Source organism: Pristiophorus japonicus, chromosome 11, assembly GCF_044704955.1.
Source record: "Pristiophorus japonicus isolate sPriJap1 chromosome 11, sPriJap1.hap1, whole genome shotgun sequence".
In the NCBI taxonomy this organism is placed as follows: Eukaryota; Metazoa; Chordata; class Chondrichthyes; family Pristiophoridae; genus Pristiophorus; species Pristiophorus japonicus.
In genome coordinates, this window is record NC_091987.1 from 87,558,116 (window position 1) to 87,579,545 (window position 21,430).

General features: G+C 47.0%; 1 protein-coding gene and 1 long non-coding RNA gene across 4 annotated transcripts in view; one reads left to right on the forward strand and one right to left on the reverse strand.

Annotated features, from left to right (window-relative positions):
• Window positions 1-1,408, reverse strand: part of tfg (trafficking from ER to golgi regulator) — a 223,374-nt gene extending 221,966 nt beyond the window's left edge. Inside the window, exon 1 of one of the 2 annotated variants that reach the window (XM_070893680.1) lies at window positions 1,105-1,408. The gene's annotated coding sequence lies outside the window, so the exon portion shown is untranslated. Of the gene's footprint in view, window positions 1-809; window positions 1,075-1,104 lie in introns of those variants that run through there. The other variant, XM_070893679.1, reaches the window with a different exon arrangement.
• LOC139276147 (uncharacterized) lies at window positions 1,235-20,025 on the forward strand. 2 transcript variants are annotated; one of them, XR_011595824.1, is made up of 2 exons: window positions 1,235-1,573; window positions 19,402-20,025. It is a non-coding gene; the product is annotated as an uncharacterized lncRNA (long non-coding RNA). The 2 variants fall into 2 exon arrangements; XR_011595825.1 differs by having other exon boundaries at window positions 19,405-20,025.
• Window positions 20,026-21,430: the final 1,405 nt, after the last annotated feature.

Sequence of the window (21,430 nt, forward strand, 5' to 3'; positions counted from 1 at the left end):
GATTCAGTAGACTAGGCCTTTATTCCTTAGAGTTTAGAAGAATGAGAGATGACCTCATTGAAAAGTATAACATTCTTAAGGGGCTTGACAGGGTAGATGCTGGGAAGATGTTTCCCCTGGCTGGGGAGTCTAGAACTAGTGGTCACAGTCTCAGAATAATGGGTCGGCCAATTACCACTGAGATGAGGAGAAATTTCTGCACTCAAAGGGTAGGGAATCTTTGGAATTTGTTATCTCAGTGAGCTGTGGATGCTCAGTTGTTGAATATATTCAATACAGAGATCAATAGATTTTTGGATATTAAGGGAGCCAAGGGATATGGGGATAGTGCAGAAGATCAGCCATGATCTTATTGAATGGTGGTGCAGGCTCGAAGGGTCAAATGGCCTATTCCAGCTCCTATTACTTATGTTCTTATGTTGGCAATTCAGTTTATCGTGCTATGGTATATGAAGTAAATAGGCTCCATAGCTTCAGCTTATTTAAAGATTTTATTTTATTTTCAAATTCTGTAAGAATTTAAAGGGCTTGACTGACTGGTTTATTTGGTTAACTTCTTGTGGACTATTTCCATATTTCCAGTTCTGTTTTGAACTATTCATTATTTTGCCCGCACTACACGGTTCTTGAATAAATCTGCTTAATTGTTTCACGTATTGCAAATAATATCTGGTGTGGAAGATATTATCGGTCTTTTGAAGTGACGGTGGACATAGTGCAATCCAATATACTATTCAATAGTAAATTTACAATAAATAGGAGGATTAATCCCCCAGTCGTATGCAATATCCCACGTTGTAAACACTTACGGTTAAGTCGTTGATCATAGAGAATACAGATGTCTATGGAAGCTGCCTTTCACAATAACAACAACAACAACAACTTGTATTTATATAGCACCTTTAACGTAGTGAAACGTCCCAAGGCGCTTCACAGAAGAATTATGTAATATCAATTTGACATCGAGTCACATAAGTAGAAATTAGCGCAGGTGACCAAAAGCTTGGTCAAAGAGGTGATAACTGAGAAAAAGTATTGGGAGTGAACCATAATAGGGAGTTTCTCTATGTTTTGCAGCTATCTGAAATATGCTGAGGTAACTACCACAATTTAATCCACTTGAGCATTGTCCAGATCAATAAAGTTCTCAAGAATTAAAAAGAATGATGCCCCTTAAGACATATCTGTAGTTGGAAGTCATTGTGAAGACAGCCTCTCTTTTCTCTTCAGGTCAGGCAGCATCTGTGGAGAGAGAAACAGAAGTAGGCTAGAAATTTGCCTCCTTTGCACTTCCTGTTAGCACCTCCGGATGGCGATAACGGGGCGCTACCAGCTTTGTGACCAGGCGTGGCGAGAGTACCGACGCCCTCAAAATTCCTGTTGAAGTTTGAGACGGCAGTAACCCCTAGCGCCACGAGCCCCTGAGATCGTGACGTCATCGTGCTGTGCATCACCCCGGTAGCGCCCTGGACCCGAACTTCGGTTCCACCCCCTGCCGCGTCGCCGGAGTCAACACTGACAGCTGCAGGAGGCGTTGTTAGGGAGGCCGGCCGCTTGGGGCGCGCATTTAAAGGTAAGGCCACTTGTGTCAATAAAACTAATTTTTTACCCCTTAGATTGTATTTTCAACATCTTGATGTGCCGCGATTGATCAGCCCTGCACTCTTTTAGAGTGCTTGGGGCTGATTGTTATGAATCGCAGCTGCCGTCAGCGACGAGGGACATTGACTTCATGCCGAGCCTGCAGCGATGACCCTTTAAGGAAGGGATGGAGCCTCCATTTCCAGCAGCACGGGTCTCGACATTGGCAGAGCTGCACCACTACCGCCCCTCTTTCTGGCTTTAGCACTCTCAAGGGAAGTGATAGGGCTTGGTTTAGTGCTCCACTTCCTTCCTGAAGCACTAAACGGGAAGTTTGCGTCGGAGTCTCTCACGTAGTGCCCGCCGATACTTTTGTGCTACTGCAAAAGTCATCGCCCCAAACTGGGCACTATGCAATTTCCCCCCCAATGTTTCATGTCGATGACCGTTCATCAGAACAGAAAAAAAGTTAGAGATATAATAGGTTTTAAGCAAGTGCAGAGGCAGGGAAAGCGGGGAGGGGAGGAAAGAACAAAAGGAAAGGCCATGTTATGAGGGGAAGGCAAGAGACATTAAAAGACAAAAGGGATGATAGTATTGGCAATAGGAGATGGTAATGGGACAAATAAAAGAACAAAAGATGGGGGTCGAGAAGAGGTGCAAATGGGAATAGCAGAATCATCAACAGCTGCCATCCGAAAAATGGGAGCGGAGGTTATGATCTGAAACTGTTGAACTCAGTGTTGAGTCCAGAAGGCTGCTGTAAGGTGCCTAATCGAAAGATGAGATGCTGTTCCGCTAGTTTACGTTGAGCTTTATTGGAACAGTATAGGAGGTCGAAGACAGTGAGGTATAGCTGAAAGTTTGGTTGAAGAAGGAAATTCACAACACCAATCCACAACAATAACAACTTGTATTTATATAGCATCATTAACGTAGTGAAACGTCCCAAGGTGCTTCACAGGAGTATTATGAGATAAAAAAAATTTGACACTGAGCTGCATAAGTAGAAATTAGCGCTGGTGACCAAAAGCTTAGTCAAAGAGGCATGTTTTAAGGAGTGTCTTTAAGGAGGATAGAGAGGCAGAGAGGTTTAGGCAGGGAGTTCCAGAGCTTAGGGCCGAGGGACGATCACCAATGGTTGAGCGATTATAATCAGGGATGCTCAGGAGGGCAGAATTAGAGGAGTGCAGACATCTCGGGGGGTTGTGAAGCTGGAGGAGATTACAGAGATAGGGAAGGTTGAGGCCATGGAGGGATTTGAAATTAAGAATGAGGATTTTGAAATCGAAGCATTGCTTAATCGGAAGCCAATATATGTCAGCGACCACAGGGATGATGGGTGAGCGGGACTTAGTACGAGTTAGGACATGGGCAGCCGAGTTTTGGATCACCTCTAGTTTACCTGTAATCCCCTCATTGCTGTTGCTTGAATGAGTCCAGAGTTTTTGCCCCAATCTACTCAGAGGACCATTACAAGTATTAATCATTCTTTTGGACCGAAGCCTTGTCTGTTCAAGTGGATGTAAAAGATCCAATGGCACTATTCAGAGAAGTACAGGGGAATTTTCTCGATGTCCTCACCAACATTTATCCCTCAACCAGTATCACCAAAAACAGATTAACTGGCCATTTATGTCGATGCTGTTTGTGGGACCTTGCTGTGAGCAGGATGATAGCCACTTTCGCCAACATATTAGTGACTGCACTTCAAAAGCAATTCATTGGCTGCAAAGCACTTCGGGGCATCCTGAAGATGTGAAAGGTGTTAATTAAATGCAATTTCTTTCTTTATTTATTTGAAAAAGTGTTTCCAGACATCAGTCCTGAACTTGCCTTTTACTAGCTTGTAGCTATTTCCTCTTATCCTTCAGTGGATTAATTTAATGCTCTGGATTAATCTTTTCCAATCTGTACAGTATTTCGTCTCTCATTTCCTTACTTTTAAGGCTGAAGACTGGGAATCCTTCGACCACTTGCTCATAATGCAGTTTTTGACACTAGGGAAGAGTCTCTTACCCTTTCTTTGCCCTGCTTCTGGGGATTGAACGTTTCGCTTCTGACTCAGGACCAGAACTGGATGCAGCACTCAACATGCAGCTTACCCAGGGCATTACATCATAATGGCTTCAAATGTGTACTTTACTGATTTAGCAAATAGTTCAACATTCACTTTGCTTCATTGATTGACACTGTGCAATACAAGACCTTGGTCATTGTTGAGGCTACTATCACAGCTACATCTCTTTTAGCCTCTGTCCTAGTTGATTCAATAACATTCATTATGTAAGTATGCTCACTTTTTCTTCAATGTGTAAAACTTGACACTTATGTGAATGTATTTCGTAGTTCTGCAACTTGCAATTTTTTTAGGATCTTCTGTAGTTCCTTGACTCCTTCATCAGACTTGACTGACCAGCTTGCTTTCCATTTTTGAATCTTGGTGATTTTTGTAGGCTAGTAGCAGTAAGTATCTACCACCATTCCCTGAGATCTCACATAATATAGCACCACAGCCTGACATTACCTCCATAACTACTACTCACTTACTTTATTTCAGGCATTTCCTTATCCACCTCCAAGTTTTACTTAGAATATCCACTGCATTAAGCTTGTGTATAAGCCCTTCATGCAGAACCTTATCAAAGGCTTTATTCAAGACTAGTAAAATACAATATAGTGCATCTTACTGCAAAAAAGTCAGTCAAGGAGCCAGGTCGGGCAAAATCTCTCTTACTAGGTTGTTGGACAACCTATAATATTGTACCTCTCATATAGCTAATCCTCACCTTTATTTGTAAAGATAAGAACATAAGAATTAGGAACAGGAGTAGGCCATCAAGCGCCTCGTGCCTGCTCCGCCATTCAACAAGATCATGGCTGATCTGGCCGTGGACTCAGCTCCACTTACCCGCCCACTCCCCGTAACCCTTAATTCCCTTATTGGTTAAAAATCTATCTATCTGTGATTTGCATACATTCAATGAGCTAGCCTCAACTGCTTCCTTGGGCAGAGAATTCCACAGATTCACAACCCTCTGGGAGAAGAAATTCCTTCTCAACTCGGTTTTAAATTGGCTCCCCCCCGTATTTTGAGGCTGTGCCCCCTAGTTCTAGTCTCCCCGACCAGTGGAAACAACCTCTTTCCTCTATCTTGTCTATCCCTTTCATTATTTTAAATGTTTCTATAAGATCCCCCCTCGTCCTTCTGAACTCCAACGAGTAAAGACCCAGTCTACTCAATCTATCATCATAAGGTAACCCCCTCATCTCCGGAATCAGCCGAGTGAATCGTCTCTGTACCCACTCCAAAGCTAGTATATCCTTCCTTAAGTAAGGTGACTAAAACTGCATGCAGTACTCCAGGTGCGGCCTCACCAATACCCTGTACAGTTTCAGCAGGACCTCCCTGCTTTTGTACTCCATCCCTCTCGCAATGAAGGCCAACATTCCATTCGCCTTCCTGATTACCTGTTGCACCTGCAAACTAACTTTTTGGGATTCATGCAAGGATCCAAAAAGAGTTTCATGCACAAGGACCCCCAGGTCCCTTTGCACCGCAGCATGTTGTAATTTCTCCCCATTCAAATAATATTCCCTTTTACTGTTTTTTTTCCGAAGGTGGATGACCTCACATTTTCCGACATTGTATTCCATCTGCCAAACCTTAGCCCATTCGCTTAACCTATCTAAATCACTTTGCAGCCTCTCTGTGTCCTCTACACAACCCGCTTTCCCACTAATCTTTGTGTCATCTGCAAATTTTGTTACACTACACTCTGTCCCCTCTTCCAGGTCATCTATGTATATTGTAAACAGTTGTGGTCTCAGCACCGATCCCTGTGGCACACCACTAACCACCGATTTCCAACCCGAAAAGGACCCATTTATCCCGACTCTCTGCTTTCTGTTAGCCAGCCAATTCTCTATCCATGCTAATACATTTCCTCTGACTCCGCGTACCTTTAACTTCTGCAGTAACCTTTTGTGTGGCACCTTATTGAATGCCTTTTGGAAATCTAAATACACCACATCCATCGGTACACCTTTATCCATCATGCTCGTTATATCCTCAAAGAATTCCAGTAAATTAGTTAAACATGATTTCCCCTTCATGAATCCATGTTGCGTCTGCTTGATTGCACTATTCCTATCTAGATGTCCAGCTATTTCTTCCTTAATGATAGCTTCAAGCATTTTCCCCACTACAGATGTTAAACTAACCGGCCTATAGTTACCTGCCTTTTGTCTGCCCCCTTTTTTAAACAGGCGTTAAATTAGCTGCTTTCCAATCCGCTGGTACCTCCCCAGAGTCCAGAGAATTTTGGTAGATTATAACGAATGCATCTGCTATAACTTCTGCCATCTCTTTTAATACCCTAGGATGCATTTCATCAGGACCAGGGGACTTGTCTACCTTGAGTCCCATTAGCCTGTCCAGCACTACCCCGCTAGTGATAGTGATTATCTCAAGGTCCTCCCTTTCTACATTCCTGTGACCAGCAATTTTTGGCATGGCTTTTGTGTCTTCCACTGTGAAGACCGAAGCAAAATAATTGTTTAAGGTCTCAGCCATTTCCACATTTCCCATTATTCAATCCCCCTTCTCATCTTCTAAGGGACCAACATTTACTTTAGTCACTCTTTTCCGTTTTATATATCGGTAAAAGCTTTTACTATCTGTTTTTATGTTTTGCGCAACTCTGCCCTCATCCCACTGTAGTTCCCTTTGTTTAAGCATAGTACGCTCGTTTGAGACACTACGTCCTCACCCTCAATCTGTATTACAAATTCAACCATACTGCAACCACGTTTCTGTAATGGCCACCAAATCATACCTATTTGTAATGATTTGTGCCGTCAACTCATTTACTTTATTTCGAATGCTGCGTGCGTTTTAATACTAGTTTTTAAACCATGATTTTTAGTTTTGACCCCTCCTGCAGCCCCTTTATATTCATACATATTGTCCCTTCCTATCACCTTGTGGTTTACACTTAGCCCAGTGCTACTCTGCTCTGTTGTCTCCTGCCTTTTGCATTCTTTCTTGGGTTCCACTTCATCTGAGCTCTCACCCACTCTAACGAGCTCAGAGCCCTCTCCTGGGTTCCGAATACTCCTCGCATTTAGGCACCGAGCTTTCTTTTTATTACACTTTGACCCTTTAGAATTTTGCTGTACAGTGGCCCTTTTTGTTTTTTGCCTTGGGTTTCTCTGCCCTCCACTTTTACTAATCTCCTTTCTGTCTTTTGCTTCTGTCTCCATTTTGTTTCCCTCTGTCTCCCTGCATTGGTTCTCATCCCCCTGCCATATTAGTTTAACTCCTCCCCAACAGCACTGGCAAACACTCCCCCTCGGACATTAGTTCCGGTCCTGCCCAGGTGCAGACCGTCCGGTTTGTACTGGTCCCACCTCTCCCAGAACCGGTTCCAATGTCCCAGGAATTTGAATCCCTCCCTGCTGCACCACTGCTCAAGCCACGTATTCATCTGCGCTATCCTGCGATTCCTACTCTGACTAGCTCATGGCACTGGTAGCAATCCCGAGATTACTACTTTTGAGGTCCTACTTTTTAATTTAGCTCCTAGCTCCTTAAATTCGTCTCGTAGGACCTCATCCAGTTTTTTACCTATATCGTTGATAACAATGTGCACCACGACAACTGGCTGTTCATCCTCCCTTTTCAGAATGTCCTGCACCCGCTCCGAGACATCCTTGACCCTTGCACCAGGGAGGCAACATACCATCCTGGAGTCTCGATTGCGGCCGCAGAAATGCCTATCTATTCCCCTTACAGTTGAATCTCCTATCACTATTGCTCTCCCACTCTTTTTCCTGCCCTCCTGTGCACCAGAGCCAGCCATGGTGCCATGAACTTGGCTGCTGCTGCTCTCCCCTGATGAGTCATCCCCCTCAACAGTGCTCAAAGCAGTGTATCTGTTTTGCAGGGGGATGACCGCAGGGGACCCCTGCACTACCTTCCTTGCACTGCTCTTCCTGCTGGTCTTCCATTCCCTAGCTGGCTGTGGACCCTTCACCTGCGGTGAGACCAACTCGCCACATGTGCTACTCACATCATTCTCAGCATCGTGGATGCTCCAGAGTGAATCCACCCTCAGCTCCAATTCCGCAACACGGTCCCTCAGGAGCTGGAGGCGGATACACTTCCCGCACACATAGTCTTCAGGGACACCAGAAGTGTCCCTGAGTTCCCACATGGTACAGGAGGAGCATATCACGTGACTGAGCTCTCCTGCTATGACTTAACCCTTAGATACACTTAATTTGGCGACAACAATGTTAACAGGTTACTTACTGATATAAAAAAGAAAAAGAAAAGCGACTCACCAATCACCAGCCAATCACTTACCCCTTTGGCTGTGACGTCACTTTTTGATTTCTTTCTACTTCTTTTTTGCTTTTTCTCCCGGCTGGAGCTGCACCAGCTGGACCTTTTGTAGGCCTGGGACGCTGCCACTCTGCCTCTTGACCTCCCGCTGGTCCTCCCCGACTCACGCTGGCCTTTTGTTGGCCATGTTAACTCCCTGCTCCATCGCCACGCTGCTCCCAACGTGGCGATGGAGCAGGGAGTTAACATGGTAAACGCGACTCAGAACCCCGCAGGCAGGCAAGGGCAATTCGACACCAACCAGGCAGTAACAGACTCTAGGGTGGGTCCTCAACAGAGACAATGGCAGGTTGAACAGACATTTACACCGTCACAAGGGACAATACGTCCCGGGATGGGACCGTTGACACCCACTAACAGAGTGCTCAAGAGCAATCAAAGAGACAATCAGAGAGGAATGCCTGGTAACACCTCTTTTGTTCACAACAATCTCAGCTCATGCTGGAGGCGCGGGGGCAAACATGCTGCGAAGACCTGCCAGTTTCAACAATTCATCTGCAGAAATTATAACTTGAGTGGACATTTAGCCAGGATGTGCAGGAAGCCCGCAGTGAGGCTGGTTTATGAAGCGGATGAACCACAAGAGGGGTCTGCAAGGCAGGGGTATGCCTGGGACACAGCAATGGATGCTGAAGTTCAGCGGGTTCAGGTGGCAAACATCCACAGCTCATGCACAAAAACCCCACCTATGATGATGAGAGTACTGTTGAATGGCATCCCGGTACGTATGGAGCTGGACACAGGAGCCAGCCGGTCACTTATGAGTGTCCAACAATTCGAGAAACTGTGCCCACTCAGAGCTAGCAGACCCAAACTAGAACGCATTGACACGCAATTACCAAAGAGATCATCCCAGTGCTAGGCAGTGCAATGTTGGTGGTCACACATAATGGATCTCAGAACCGGCGGCCACTCTGGATTGCCCTGGGAAATGGTCCCATGCTTTTGGGGAGGAGCTGGCTACCCGAGATGAACTGGAAATGGGGGGATATGCACACCATTTCATCTGTGGAGCGAAGTTCATGCTCACAGGTCCTACAAAAGTTCGAGTCATTATTTCAACCTGGTGTCGGGACTTTCAAAGGCACCAAAGTAAGGATACGCATCACCCCGGACGCCACACCAGTGCACCGCAAAGCCAGAGCTGTGCCGTATGTGATGCGGGAGAAAATTGAGAGTGAGTTGGACAGGTTGCTAAGAGAGGGCATAATTTCGCCCGTTGAATTCAGCGACTGTTGGGCAAGCCCCATCGTCCCTGTTCTAAAAACGGATGGCTCGGTCAGGATCTGTGGCAACTACAAGGCCACCATCAACCGAGTGTTCCTTCAGGACCAATACCCGCTTCCGAGAGCAGGGGATCTTTTTGCCACGCTGGCAGGCGGCCGGCTGTTCACCAAGTTGGATCTCGCTTCGGCATACATGACCCAGGAACTGGCTGAAGAATCCAAGCTACTGACCACCATCACCACGCACAAGGGGCTGTTTGTCTACAACAGGTGTCTGTTTGGCATTCGTTCAGCAGCCGCCATCTTTCAGAGGAACATGGAAAGCCTGCTCAAATGCATCCCCGGAACAATCGTATTTCAGGACGACATCCTTATCACGGGTCGAGACACCGAGGAACACCTCCACAATCTGGAGGAGGTGCTACGCCAACTGGACCGGGTAGGCCTGCGACTAAAGAAGTCCAAGTGTGTGTTTTTGGCTCCAGAGGTCGAGATTTTGGGCAGGAGGGTTGCCATAGACAGGATCCGGCCCACCGAATGCAAAACGGAGGCGATCCGTCACGCGCCCAGGCCCGACAACACATCAGAGTTGCGGTCATTTCTGGGACTATTGAACTATTTCAGGAACTTTCTGCCGAACTTAAGTACATTGCAAGAGCCACTACATGTGCTCCTGTGTAACGGTTGCGATTAGTTTTGGGGGGACTGTCAGGAACGGGCTTTCAATCGGGCGCGGAACCTGCTTTGTTCTCGTAAGTTATTGACCCTGTATGACCCCTGTAAGAAATTGGTTTTGACATGCGATGCATCATCCTATGGGGTTGGGTGCGTGTTGCAGCAGAGTAATGATGAGAGCCAACTCCAACCTGTGGCTTATGCCTCCAGGCCGCTCTCCCAAGCAGAAAGGGGGTATGGGATGGTTAAAAAGGAAGCACTTGCATGTGTCTACAGGGTGAAAAAGATGCACCAGTACCTTTTTGGCAGAAGGTTCGAGTTAGAAATGGACCACAAGCCATTAACATCCCTGTTGTCCGACAGCAAAGCTATCAATGCCAATGCGTCAGCTCGCATACAGCGATGGGCTCTCACGCTGGCTGCGTATGACTACACCATACGGCACCAGCCAGGCACCGAAAATTGCGCTAACGCGCTCAGCAGGCTTCCACTGGCCACCACTGAGGGGGCAGCGGAGCAAAGCGCGGAGATGGTCATATAAACATAGAAACATAGAAAATAGGTGCAGGAGTAGGCCATTCGGCCTTTCGAGCCTGCACTGCCATTCAATAAGATCATGGCTGATCATTCCTTCAGTACCCCTTTCCTGCTTTCTCTCCATACCCCTTGATCCCCTTAACCGTAAGGGCCATATCTAACTCCCTCTTGAATACATCTAGTGAACTGGCATCAACAACTCTGCGGCAGGGAATTCCGCAGGTTAACAACTCTCTGAGTGAAGAAGTTTCTCCTCATCTCAGCCCTAAATGGCCTACCCCTTATCCTAAGACTACGTCCTCTGGTTCTGGACTTCTCCAACATCGGGAACATTCTTCCCGCATCTATCCTGTCCAGTCCCGTCAGAATCTTATATGTTTCTATGAGATCCCCTCTCATCCTTCTAAACTCCAGTGAATAAAGGCCCAGTTGATCCAGTCTCTCCTCATACAACAGCCCAGCCATCCCTGGAACCAGTCTGGTGAACCTTCGCTGCACTCGCTCAATAGCAAGAATGTCCTTCCTCAGACTAGGAGACCAAAAGTGAACACAATATTCCAGGTGAGGCCTCACTAAGGCCCTGTACAGCTGCATTAAGACGTCCCTGCTTCTATATCCCCTTGTTATGAAGGCCAACATACCATTTGCCTTCTTTACCACCTGCTGTACCTGCGTGCCCACTTTCAGTGACTGATGAACCATGATACCCAGGTCTCGTTGCATCTCCCCTTTTCCTAGTCTGCCGCCATTCAGATAATATTCTGCCTTCATGTTTTTGTCCCAAAAATGGATAACCTCACATTTATCCACATTATACTGCATCTGCCATGTACTTGCCCACTCACCTAACCTGTCCAAGTCACCCTGCACTCTTAGCGTCCTCCTCACAGCTCACACCGCCATCCAGTTTAGTGTCATCCACAAACTTGGAGAAATTACACTCTATTCCTTCATCTAAATCATTAATGTAACATTGTAAAGAGCTGGGGTCCCAGCACTGAGCCCTGCAGCACTCCACTAGTCACTGCCTGCCATTCTGAAAAGGACCCGTTTATCCCGACTCTCTGCTTCCTGTCTGCCAATCAGTTCCCTATCCATGTCAGTATATTACCCCCAATACCATGTGCTTTGATTTTACACACCAATATCTTGTGCGGGACCTTGTCAAAAGCCTTTTGAAAGTCCAAATACACCACATCCACTGGTTCTCCCTTGTTCACTCTGCTAGTTACATCCTCAAAAAATTCCAGAAGATTCGTCAAGCATGATTTCCCTTTCATAAATCTATGCTGACTTGGCCCGATCCTGTCACTCCTTTCCAAATGCGCTGCTATTTCATCCTTAATGATTGATTCCAACATTATCCCCACTACTGATGTCAGACTAACTGGTCTATAAATACCCGTTTTCTCTCCCTCCTTTTTTAAAAAGTGGTGTTACATTAGCTACCCTCCAGTCCATAGGAACTGATCCAGAGTCGATAGACTGTTGGAAAATGATCACCAATGCATCCACTATTTCTCGGGCCACTTCCTTGATTAGTCTGGGATGCAGACTATCAGGCCCCGGGGATTTATCGGTCTTCAATCTCATCAATTTCCCTAACACAATTTCCCGCCTAATAAGAATATCCTTCAGTTCCTCCTTCTCACTAGACCCACTGCCCCCTAGTACCTTCGGAAGATTATTTGTATCTTCCTTCGTGAAGACAGAACTGAAGTATTGGTTCAATTGGTCTACCATTTCTTTGCTCCCCATTATAAATTAACTTGAATCCGACTGCAGGGGACCTACGTTTGTCTTTACTAATCTTTTTCTCTTCACATATTTATAGAAGCTTTTGCAGTCAGTTTTTATATTCTCTGCAAGCTTCCTCTCATACTGTATTTTCCCCCTCTTATTAAACTCTTAGTCCTCCTCTGCTGAATTCTAAATTTCTCCCAGTCCTCAGGTTTGTTGCTTTTTCTAGCCAATTTCGATGCCTCTTCCTTGGCTTTAACACTGTACTTAATTTCCTTTGTTAGCCATGGTTAAGCCACCTTCCCAGTTTTATTTTTACTCCAGACAGGGATGAACAATTGTTGAAGTTCATCCATGTGATCTTTAAATGTTTGCCACTGCTTGGCTGTCGATGCCTTTGACAGCACAAGCTCCACCATCACAGCCCACCAGATCAAAACCTGGACAAACAGAGATCCCCTCCTATCTCTGATTAAGAAATGTGTCCTGACTGGGGATTGGGCGCCCGCACACGAAGCATGCCCTGAAGAGGTCAGACCATTTCACAGATGGATGGATGAACTCTCCATCCAAGCCGACTGACTACTATGGGGTAGAGAAACATTCATCAGGGAACTCCACAGCGAGCACCCAGGCATTGTGCTAATAAAGGCCATTGCCCGGTCACGTGAATGGTGGCCGGGAATTGATGCAGACCTGGAACATTGTGTTCGCAGGTGCACGACGTGTGCCCAGCTGGGCAATGCCCCCAGGGAGGCCCGTGGCCCTGGCCCACCAAGCCATGGTCGCGTATTCACGTAGACTACGCGGGCCCGTTCATGGGAAAAATGTTCCTCACTGTTGTGGATGCGTACTCGAAATGGATCGAGTGCATCATATTGAATTTGTGCATGATATCCACCACAGTGGAAAGTCTGCGTGGGGTCTTAATGACCCACGGCTTGCCGGACATCCTTGTTAGCGACAAAGGCCCGTGTTTCACGAGCTTTGAATTCCGGGAGTTCATGTCGGGTAATGGCATCAAACATGTCAGGACAGCGCCGGTCAAGCCGGCTTCCAATGGCCAGGCGGAACGTGCGGTCCAAATCATAAAGCAAGGCATGCTCCGGATTCAAGGACCCTCCCTTCAATTGCGCCTCCTGCTGGCCTACAGGTCCCGACCGCACTCGCTCACGGGAGTCCCGCCAGTGGAACTACTCATGGAAAGTACACTAAAAACTCGGCTGTCCCTCATTCATCCAGTCTTATCAGACATTGTTGAGGGCAAGCGCCAGTCCCAACATGAGTGCCACGACCGTAACTCAAAGGGGAGATGGATAGAAATCGATGACCCTGTATTTGTTCTTAATCATTCTGTGGGGCCCAAGTGGCTCGAGGGTACTGTAATTGATAAAGTGGGGAATAGGGTCATAGTGGTCAGACTCAACAATGGGCAGATATGCCGCAAGCATCTAGACCAAGTAAAAAAAAGGTTCAGCATGGACACTGAGGAACCTGAGGAAAATAATGAGATACTGCCCATACCACTGCCAGCGAACGAGCAACAAGAACTGTCAACAAGAATCTCCAAATTTGCGGATGACACTAAGTTGGGTGGCAGTGTGAGCTGCGAGGAGGATGCTATGAGGCTGCAGAGTGACTTGGATAGGTTAGGTGAATGGGCAAATGCATGGCAAATGAAGTATAATGTGGATAAATGTGAGGTTATCCACTTTGGTGGTAAAAACAGAGAGACAGATTAGGAAAAGGGGAGGTGCAACAAGACCTGGGCGTCATGGTACATCATTCATTGAAGGTTGGCATGCAGGTACAGCAGGCAGTTAAGAAAGCAAATGGCATGTTGGCCTTCATAGCGAGGGGACTTGAGTACAGGGGCAGGGAGTGTAAAGTCCTGTCCCCTCAGTACAGATTCACACGAGGCATGTAGTGAAGTCAAGGTCACTCTGGACCTGCGCCTTTTATTTCTCAGCTCTGGAATGCTGCACTTGCCTGAGACCTGTGCTTATATACCTGTCTCTTGCAAGTGCACCCCTGGTGGTAAGGTATGCTGGTGGTTACAGGTCATATCTTATTACAGTCATGTATAGCATGTTGGGATACAGTTATATATAATAATGTAAGATACATGACATCACCCTCCCCAAGGTCTTATTGTCTTTATAAGTTTAGTCTCTCAGGTGGTCTACGCTCTTGCATGGAGCGTCTGAGTTGTGGTTCAGTTGTTTGCTGTTTGCCTTGGTGTCTGTTTTTCTTTTGGTGTGGTTGCTGGTATCTCGCCTGGGCTGTCTGTTTCGATTAATGTGATTGTTGTTGACTCGCCTGGGCTGTCTGTTGGGATTGCCCTTTCCTCAGGTTGTTCCCTCTGTCTGTCCACCAGGTGCGGTGCGAGTTCCACATTGTAGTCTGCCTCTGGTTCCGCAGTGCTGTTGGTAAATCTGCTTTTGACTTGGTCTACATACCTCCGGCAGGTTTTGCCATTGTCCATTTGTACCACCAGCAGCCTGTTTCCTTCCTTGCCTGTTACTGTCCCTGCAAGCCATTTGGGACCCCTGCCGTAGTTTAGCACAAACACTTTGTCCCCTATCTCATTCCAGCTCCCCATCGAATTTCTGTCATGGTACTCAGTCAGCTTACAGCGCTTTGCCTCAACGATTTCATGCATATCTGGGAGGATTAATGAGAGCCTTGTTTTTAAAGTCCTTTTCATCAACAGTTGCGCGGGTGGGTGGGGGGGATCCCTGTCAGTGAGTGCGGACGAGATCTGTATGCCAACAGCAGTCGCGACAGGCGACCCTGCAGCGTGGGTCCTTGGATTTTAAGCATGCCTTGTTTAATGATTTGCACTGCCCTCTCCGCCTGGCCGTTGGAGGCCGGCTTGAACGGTGCCGTCTTGACGTGATTTATGCCGTGGGTCAATTATAAAGTCTTGGAATTCTGCGCTGGTGAAGCACGGACCATTGTCACTGACTAATATGTCAGGGATTCCGTGCGTTGCAAACATGGTTGCGAGGCTCTCCACAGTGGTGGAGGTTGTGCTCGAGTTTAAAATGGTGCATTCGATCCACTTTGAAAATGCATCTACAACTACGAGGAACATTTTGCCCATGAATGGGCCCGCATAGTCTACGTGCATCCGCGACCACGGTTTGGTAGGCCAGGGGCTCAGTGGAGCCTCCCTGGGGGCATTGCTGAGTTGGGCACAAATGGTGCACCTTCGGACGCAGAGCTCCAAGTCCTCGTCAATACCAGGCCACCAGACGGGTGTCTGGCTATGGCCTTCATGAGAACGATCCACTTATAACTCACGGTGGAGTTCGCGGACAAATGCCTCTCTGCCTCGCAGAGGCATGGCTACTCGGCTGCCCCACATCAGGCAGTCTGCTTGTAGTGATAGCTCATGCATGCGCCTGTGAAAGGATTTTAATTCCTCGGGGCAGGCATCGCGAGCCTCTGCCCAGTCACCGGTTAGGACACATATTTTTACTAAGGATAACGTGGGGTCACTGGCCGTCCAGGTTCTGATTTGGTGAGCCGTCATGGGCGAACCTGTGGACTCAAACCTGTGCCATGACTATCTCACAGTCCTGTTCGTCAGACCCTTCCGTGGTCGCCAGGGGTAGCCTGCTGAGTGCGTCGGCACAGTTCTCTGTGCCTGGTCTGTGCCTTATTGTGTAGTCGTAGGACGCCAGCATGAGTGCTCACCGTTGAATTAGCGCCAAGGTGTTGGCATTTATTGCCTTGCTCTCGGATAGGAGGGACGTGAGGGGCTTGTGGTCGGTTTCTAATGCGAACTTGGCCCCGAAAAGGTATTGGTGCATCTTTTTGACACCGTACACGCACGCGAGCGCCTCCTTCTCTACCATTCCGTACCCGCGCTCCGCCCGCGAAAGTGACCTGGAGGCATAAGCTATGGGTTGTAATTTGCCCGCACTATTGACATGTTGCAAAACGCACCCGACCCCATACGCTGACGCATCGCATGTGAGAACTAGCTTTTTGCCTGGGTCAAAGAAAGTCAAAACACTGTTGGAACACAGAAGGTTGCGTGCCTTATTGAAGGCGCGTTCCTGGGCGTCCCCCCAAAACCAATCGCACCCCTTCCTGAGTAGCACGTGGAGAGGTTCCAGCAGCGTGCTTAAGTTCTGCATAAAGTTCCCAAAGTAATTGAGTAGCCCGAGAAAGGCGCGCAGTTCTGAGACATTCCGGGGCCTTGGTGCCAGGTGAATTGCTTCTGTTTTGGACTCTGTTGGGCGGATTGCATCAGCGGCAATCCTTCTGCCCAAAAATTCAACCTCGGGTGCGAGAAACAGGCACTTGGATTTCTTGACTCGTAGGCCTACCCGATCCAACCGCTTTAGTACTTCCTCCAAATTACGGAGATGGGAGTCGGTGTCCCTGCCCGTGATAAGTATGTCATCTTGAAATACAACCGTTCCCGGGATGGACTTGAGCAGACTCTCCATGTTGCTCTGGAATATGGCAGCTGCCGACCTGATGCCGAATGGGCATCAATTGTACATGAAAAGGCCTCGATGTGTGCTGATGGTGGTGAGTAGCTTGGATTCCTCGGTCAATTGTTGCGTCATATACGCAGATGTGAGGTCTAATTTTGAGAAAAGTTTACCTCCAGCCAATGTGGCAAATAAGTCCTCCGCTCTGGGCAGCGGGTACTGGTCCTGTAGGGAGACTCTGTTTATGGTAGATTTGTAGTCCCCACAGATTCGTACGGATCCATCAGGCTTCATGACTGGGACGATGGGACTTGCCCAGTCGCTAAATTCCACAGGTGATATAATGCCTTTCTGCAGAAGCCTGTCTAGTTCGTGTTCAATCTTTTCCCTCATCACATAGGTTACAGCTCTGGCCTTGTGATGGACCGGTCTAGCATCCTGTGTGATGTAGATTTTGACTTTGGCCCCATTGAAAGTGCCCACACCTGGCTGAAAGAGGTGTTCAAATCGCTTTCTAACTGTTGAGCAGGAGGTCTGTTCCTCTAATGACATGGCATGGACATCATCCCATTTCCAGTTTAGTTTTGGCAGCCAGATTCTCCCCAGCAGTGCTGGGGGGTCTCCGGGGACAATACACAGGGGAAGTCGGTTCACTGTCCCTTTGTGTGTGACAGAGAACATGGCGCTGCCGAGGACTGGTATGATTTCTTTGGTATAGGTCCTTAGTTTGGTGTTGACCCTTGTGAGTTTTGGTCTGTCTCTTTTATGCGGCCACAGTTGTTCAAATTGTTGAGCGCCCATGAGAGATTGACTCGCTCCTGTATCCAGCTCCATGTAGACAGATATCCCGTTGAGTAGGACCCTCATCATTATAGGAGGCGTCCTATCGTAGGAGCAGTGGCCATTGGTCGTGTTGACCCGCTGTACATCGGTGTCCCAGGTACTGTCCCCACCGTCTTCTGGTCCGCTTTCCGACCCATCCGATTCGTATACCAGCCGAGCTGCCGTTTCTTTGCACATGCGGGCCAAATGCCCTGTGTATTCACAGTTCCTGCAAAACAGCCTGCTGAAATCGACATTCCCTTGATGAGTGCCCACCCCCACACCTCCAGCACAGACTGCTTGCAAAGAATGAACTGCGTCTGGCTGATCTCTCTTGAGCTTCTCTCAGTTTGTAGTTGATTGCTCGCATTGTGGGTTAATGAGGTATGTATGGCCGTTCCTGTGGCCCTTGATGGCTTCTGTTGCCACTGCTTGCTGTCGAAAGCCTGTTCTGCCGGTTTTGTCTGTGTGTGGGGGAGCAGCTTTTCTAATGCTGTGAACTCATTGTTCCATTATTTCGTTAGTTGTCGTGCCTGCATTGTAAATCAACCTCATTTCTTCTTCCCCTACCAAGAATGTCTGTGCAACCAGTGCTGCTGCCTCTAAGGTCAGGTTCTTGGTCTCTATGAGCTTTTGGAATATGCCTGCGTGGCCAATTCCTTCAATGAAATGTCTCTCAGCATTTCTCTCCTCAGTTCATCGGAGAACTCACATAAACTAGCCAACCTCCGAAGTTCTGCCACGAAGTCGGGTATGCTCTGGCCCACACAGCGTCTGTAGTTGTCGAACCTGTGTCTGGCCATGTGTAGGCTGCTCGCTGGCTTCAGGTGGTCTCTTACCAGTGTGCTCAATTCTTCAAACGACTTGCTTGCTGGTTTCTCGGGTGCCAACAGATCCTTCATTAAAGCGTATGTTTTCGAGCCACAGCTGGTCAAGAGATGGGCTCTTCTCTTGTCTGCCGTATCGTCGCCTAACCAGTCTTTGGTTACAAAACTTTGCTGGAGCCTTTTTATAAAGTCCTCCCAATTGTCTCCCGCATTGTACTTTTCATCTGATCCGTTGTTCGCCATTCTGTGGATTCTGTAATCCCTTAACCCGTCACCACTGTAAAGTCCTGTCCCCTCAGTACAGATTCACACGAGGCATGTAGTGAAGTCAAGATCACTCTGGACCTGCACCTTTTATTTCACAGCTCTGGAATGCTGCACTTGCCTGAGACCTGTGCTTATATACCTGTCTCTTGCAAGTGCACCCCCGGTGGTAAGGTATGCTGGTGGCTACAGGTCATATCTTATTACAGTCATGTATAGCATGTTGGGATACAGTTATATATAATAATGTAAGATACATGACAGGGAGGTGTTACTACAGTTGTACAGGGCCTTGGTGAGGCCACACCTGTAGTATTGTGTACAGTTTTGGTCTCCTAACTTGAGGAAGGACATTCTTGCTATTGAGGGAGTGCAGCGAAGGTTCACCAGACTGATTCCCGGGACGGCGGGACTGACATATCAAGAAAGACTGGATCAACTGGGCTTGTATTCACTAGGGTTCAGAAGAATGAGAGGGGATCTCATAGAAACATTTAAAATTCTGACAGGTTTAGACAGGTTAGATGCAGGAAGAATGTTCCCAATGTTGGGGAAGTCCAGAACCAGGGGTCACAGTCTAAGGATAAGGGGTAAGCCATTTAGGACCGAGATGAGGAGAAACTTCTTCACCCAGAGAGTGGTGAACCTGTGGAATTCTCTACCACAGAAAGTGGTTGAGGCCAATTCACTAAATATATTCAAAAAGGAGTTAGATGTAGTCCTTGCTACTCGGGGGATGGCGAGAAAGCAGGAATGGGGTACTGAAGTTGCATGTTCAGCCATGAACTCATTGAATGGCAATGCAGGCTTGAAGGGCTGAATGGCCTACTCCTGCACCTATTTACGATGTTTCTATGTTTCTATGTCAGCAGCATGCACAGTCCCTGCGGTCAACCCAGACGAGCCGGAATCACCACAGGTGACAAAGACGCATGCCAAGGCTCAACAACCAGAGCCCCAACTGCGGCGCTCCACGAGAGAGCGTCAACCGCCTGAAAGACTCAATCTTTGACCCAAAGACATTGGGGGGAGGTGATGTCATGTTTGTAACCTTCACATAACTGTAACCTTATGTAACAACACTGTACACTGTATACACCTGAGAAATGCACACCTTGACCACAGGGGGTGAACTTGCGGGAGACACTCCTCAACTGGTGATCCAGGTATATAAAGGGAGGCCCCACGCAGGGTCATCACTTCTTGGTCCTGTGAATAAAGGTACAGGTCACAGAGTGACCTTGTCTCCAGTATGTGCCTCGTGTTGATTTGCTGTAGTGTGTAAGGACACAACACTGACAATAAAAGATTGGTGAGCATAGTCCCTGTTTGCCCTGGAGTTTGACCTAGCCAGAGTTAGGCATTGGGAGGTGGGAGATGTATTATTTCTGTAACCCCTTTGAATGTGTGATATAGTGTTCTTTATTTGAATGATTACAAGTTTGACATTTTATTTTCTTGTCTTCAATAAAATCGAAGTTCTTTGCACCTAACCAGTTGTCTCATGCACTTTGTGACATCCCCCAAATAAATCCAAAGTCTAGAACCCAGGGAGTGGGAGCGATTCGAACCGCTCAGAAGGTCAGAGGTGACCCCAGAGACCACCCTCTGTTAGAGCGCTCTCGGGTCGGCTCTTTAGCTTGGGATTTTCCCATGGTCAGTGGGCCTGGTGCCCTAAGAGAGATGTACAACGCCTCCCTTAGTGCTGCGCCCCAGACTCAGGGCCCAGCTGCCCAATTTTGATGACTGAGGCGCAAACTATTCCTGGGCGCAAACTTTACCGCCACGCCACCGTTACCGCCCCAAAATCAGCAAAGCCAAAAATTCAGCCCAAATTAATTGACTATCTCATCATTTCCTTGTTATAATCAAAGACAGCATCAGTGTTTCAACTGTGTAAGAAACAGAAGCCAATATTTTGTGCCTTCTTGCTGTTGCTATAGATATATTACTGAGCTTTTGTTACGTTGAATTTATTTTGAAGAGGTAGTTTCGGAGATTATTTGCATTTTACGAAAAATACGAACTGTTTTGAAAATAAGGAGAATTAGAATGTCTACTGAAGCATAAAGAGGCCAGAGTCAATTTGGATTATTTTTTTATTTTAAAAGTTGAATAATAATGTGAGCTTCCTTGAAAAGTAAATGATCTTCTGATCTGTTACTATGTGTATTGTCCTTTAGTGAACAAGCAATATTTTAGTTAGAGTATGCGGCCCAGAATTTTGAACCAGCTACTGTCCAGCTCACTATCCACTACGTGTTAATCATAGCTGTTTGGTGGCTGAATGTGATAATACCTAATAGATTGGCAGAAATAGGTTTCCCATCTCAGCTGAGATTGCTATTGAGGCTTTAATACTGTGTTGAGCTGACAATCTTGGTTGCACTTCAATATGTCCTATGTGCTGGTACAGAGTAACATGGCTAAAGATTGTAGAATTGTTCAGTTGCCCATTGACACTAAAATCAAAATGTAAAGTTGTTCTTGCGATTCTTGGAAATCACAGAATATTTTCCTTTCCCCCAGTTTAATAATAAATCAGAGCCTTTAAACTGAATATTCACGGTGTTCCTGCAACCTAGTGGTAGGTTTTGTTAATTACAATTAATTCACAGTGCTTATTTACTGTTGTTAGAGCCAATAGAAAACATAAAAGTATTAAAATGGAATAACTAAAAGAAAGGAAGTGATGACATGTTATTTTTAGAGCTACAGCCAGACCTCCAATTACTTGATGGTTAGATTGCATGAATAGGAACATGGGGCCCAATTTTCCCCAACCCCTTTTTTCGGTGCAATTACCCTAAATGTGCCGTCTTTGCGCACTGGAAATGGCGCCGAAAAAAAATGGCCCCATCCTACCCGCTTTGCCGAGTCTCCGGTGTCCCGGAGACA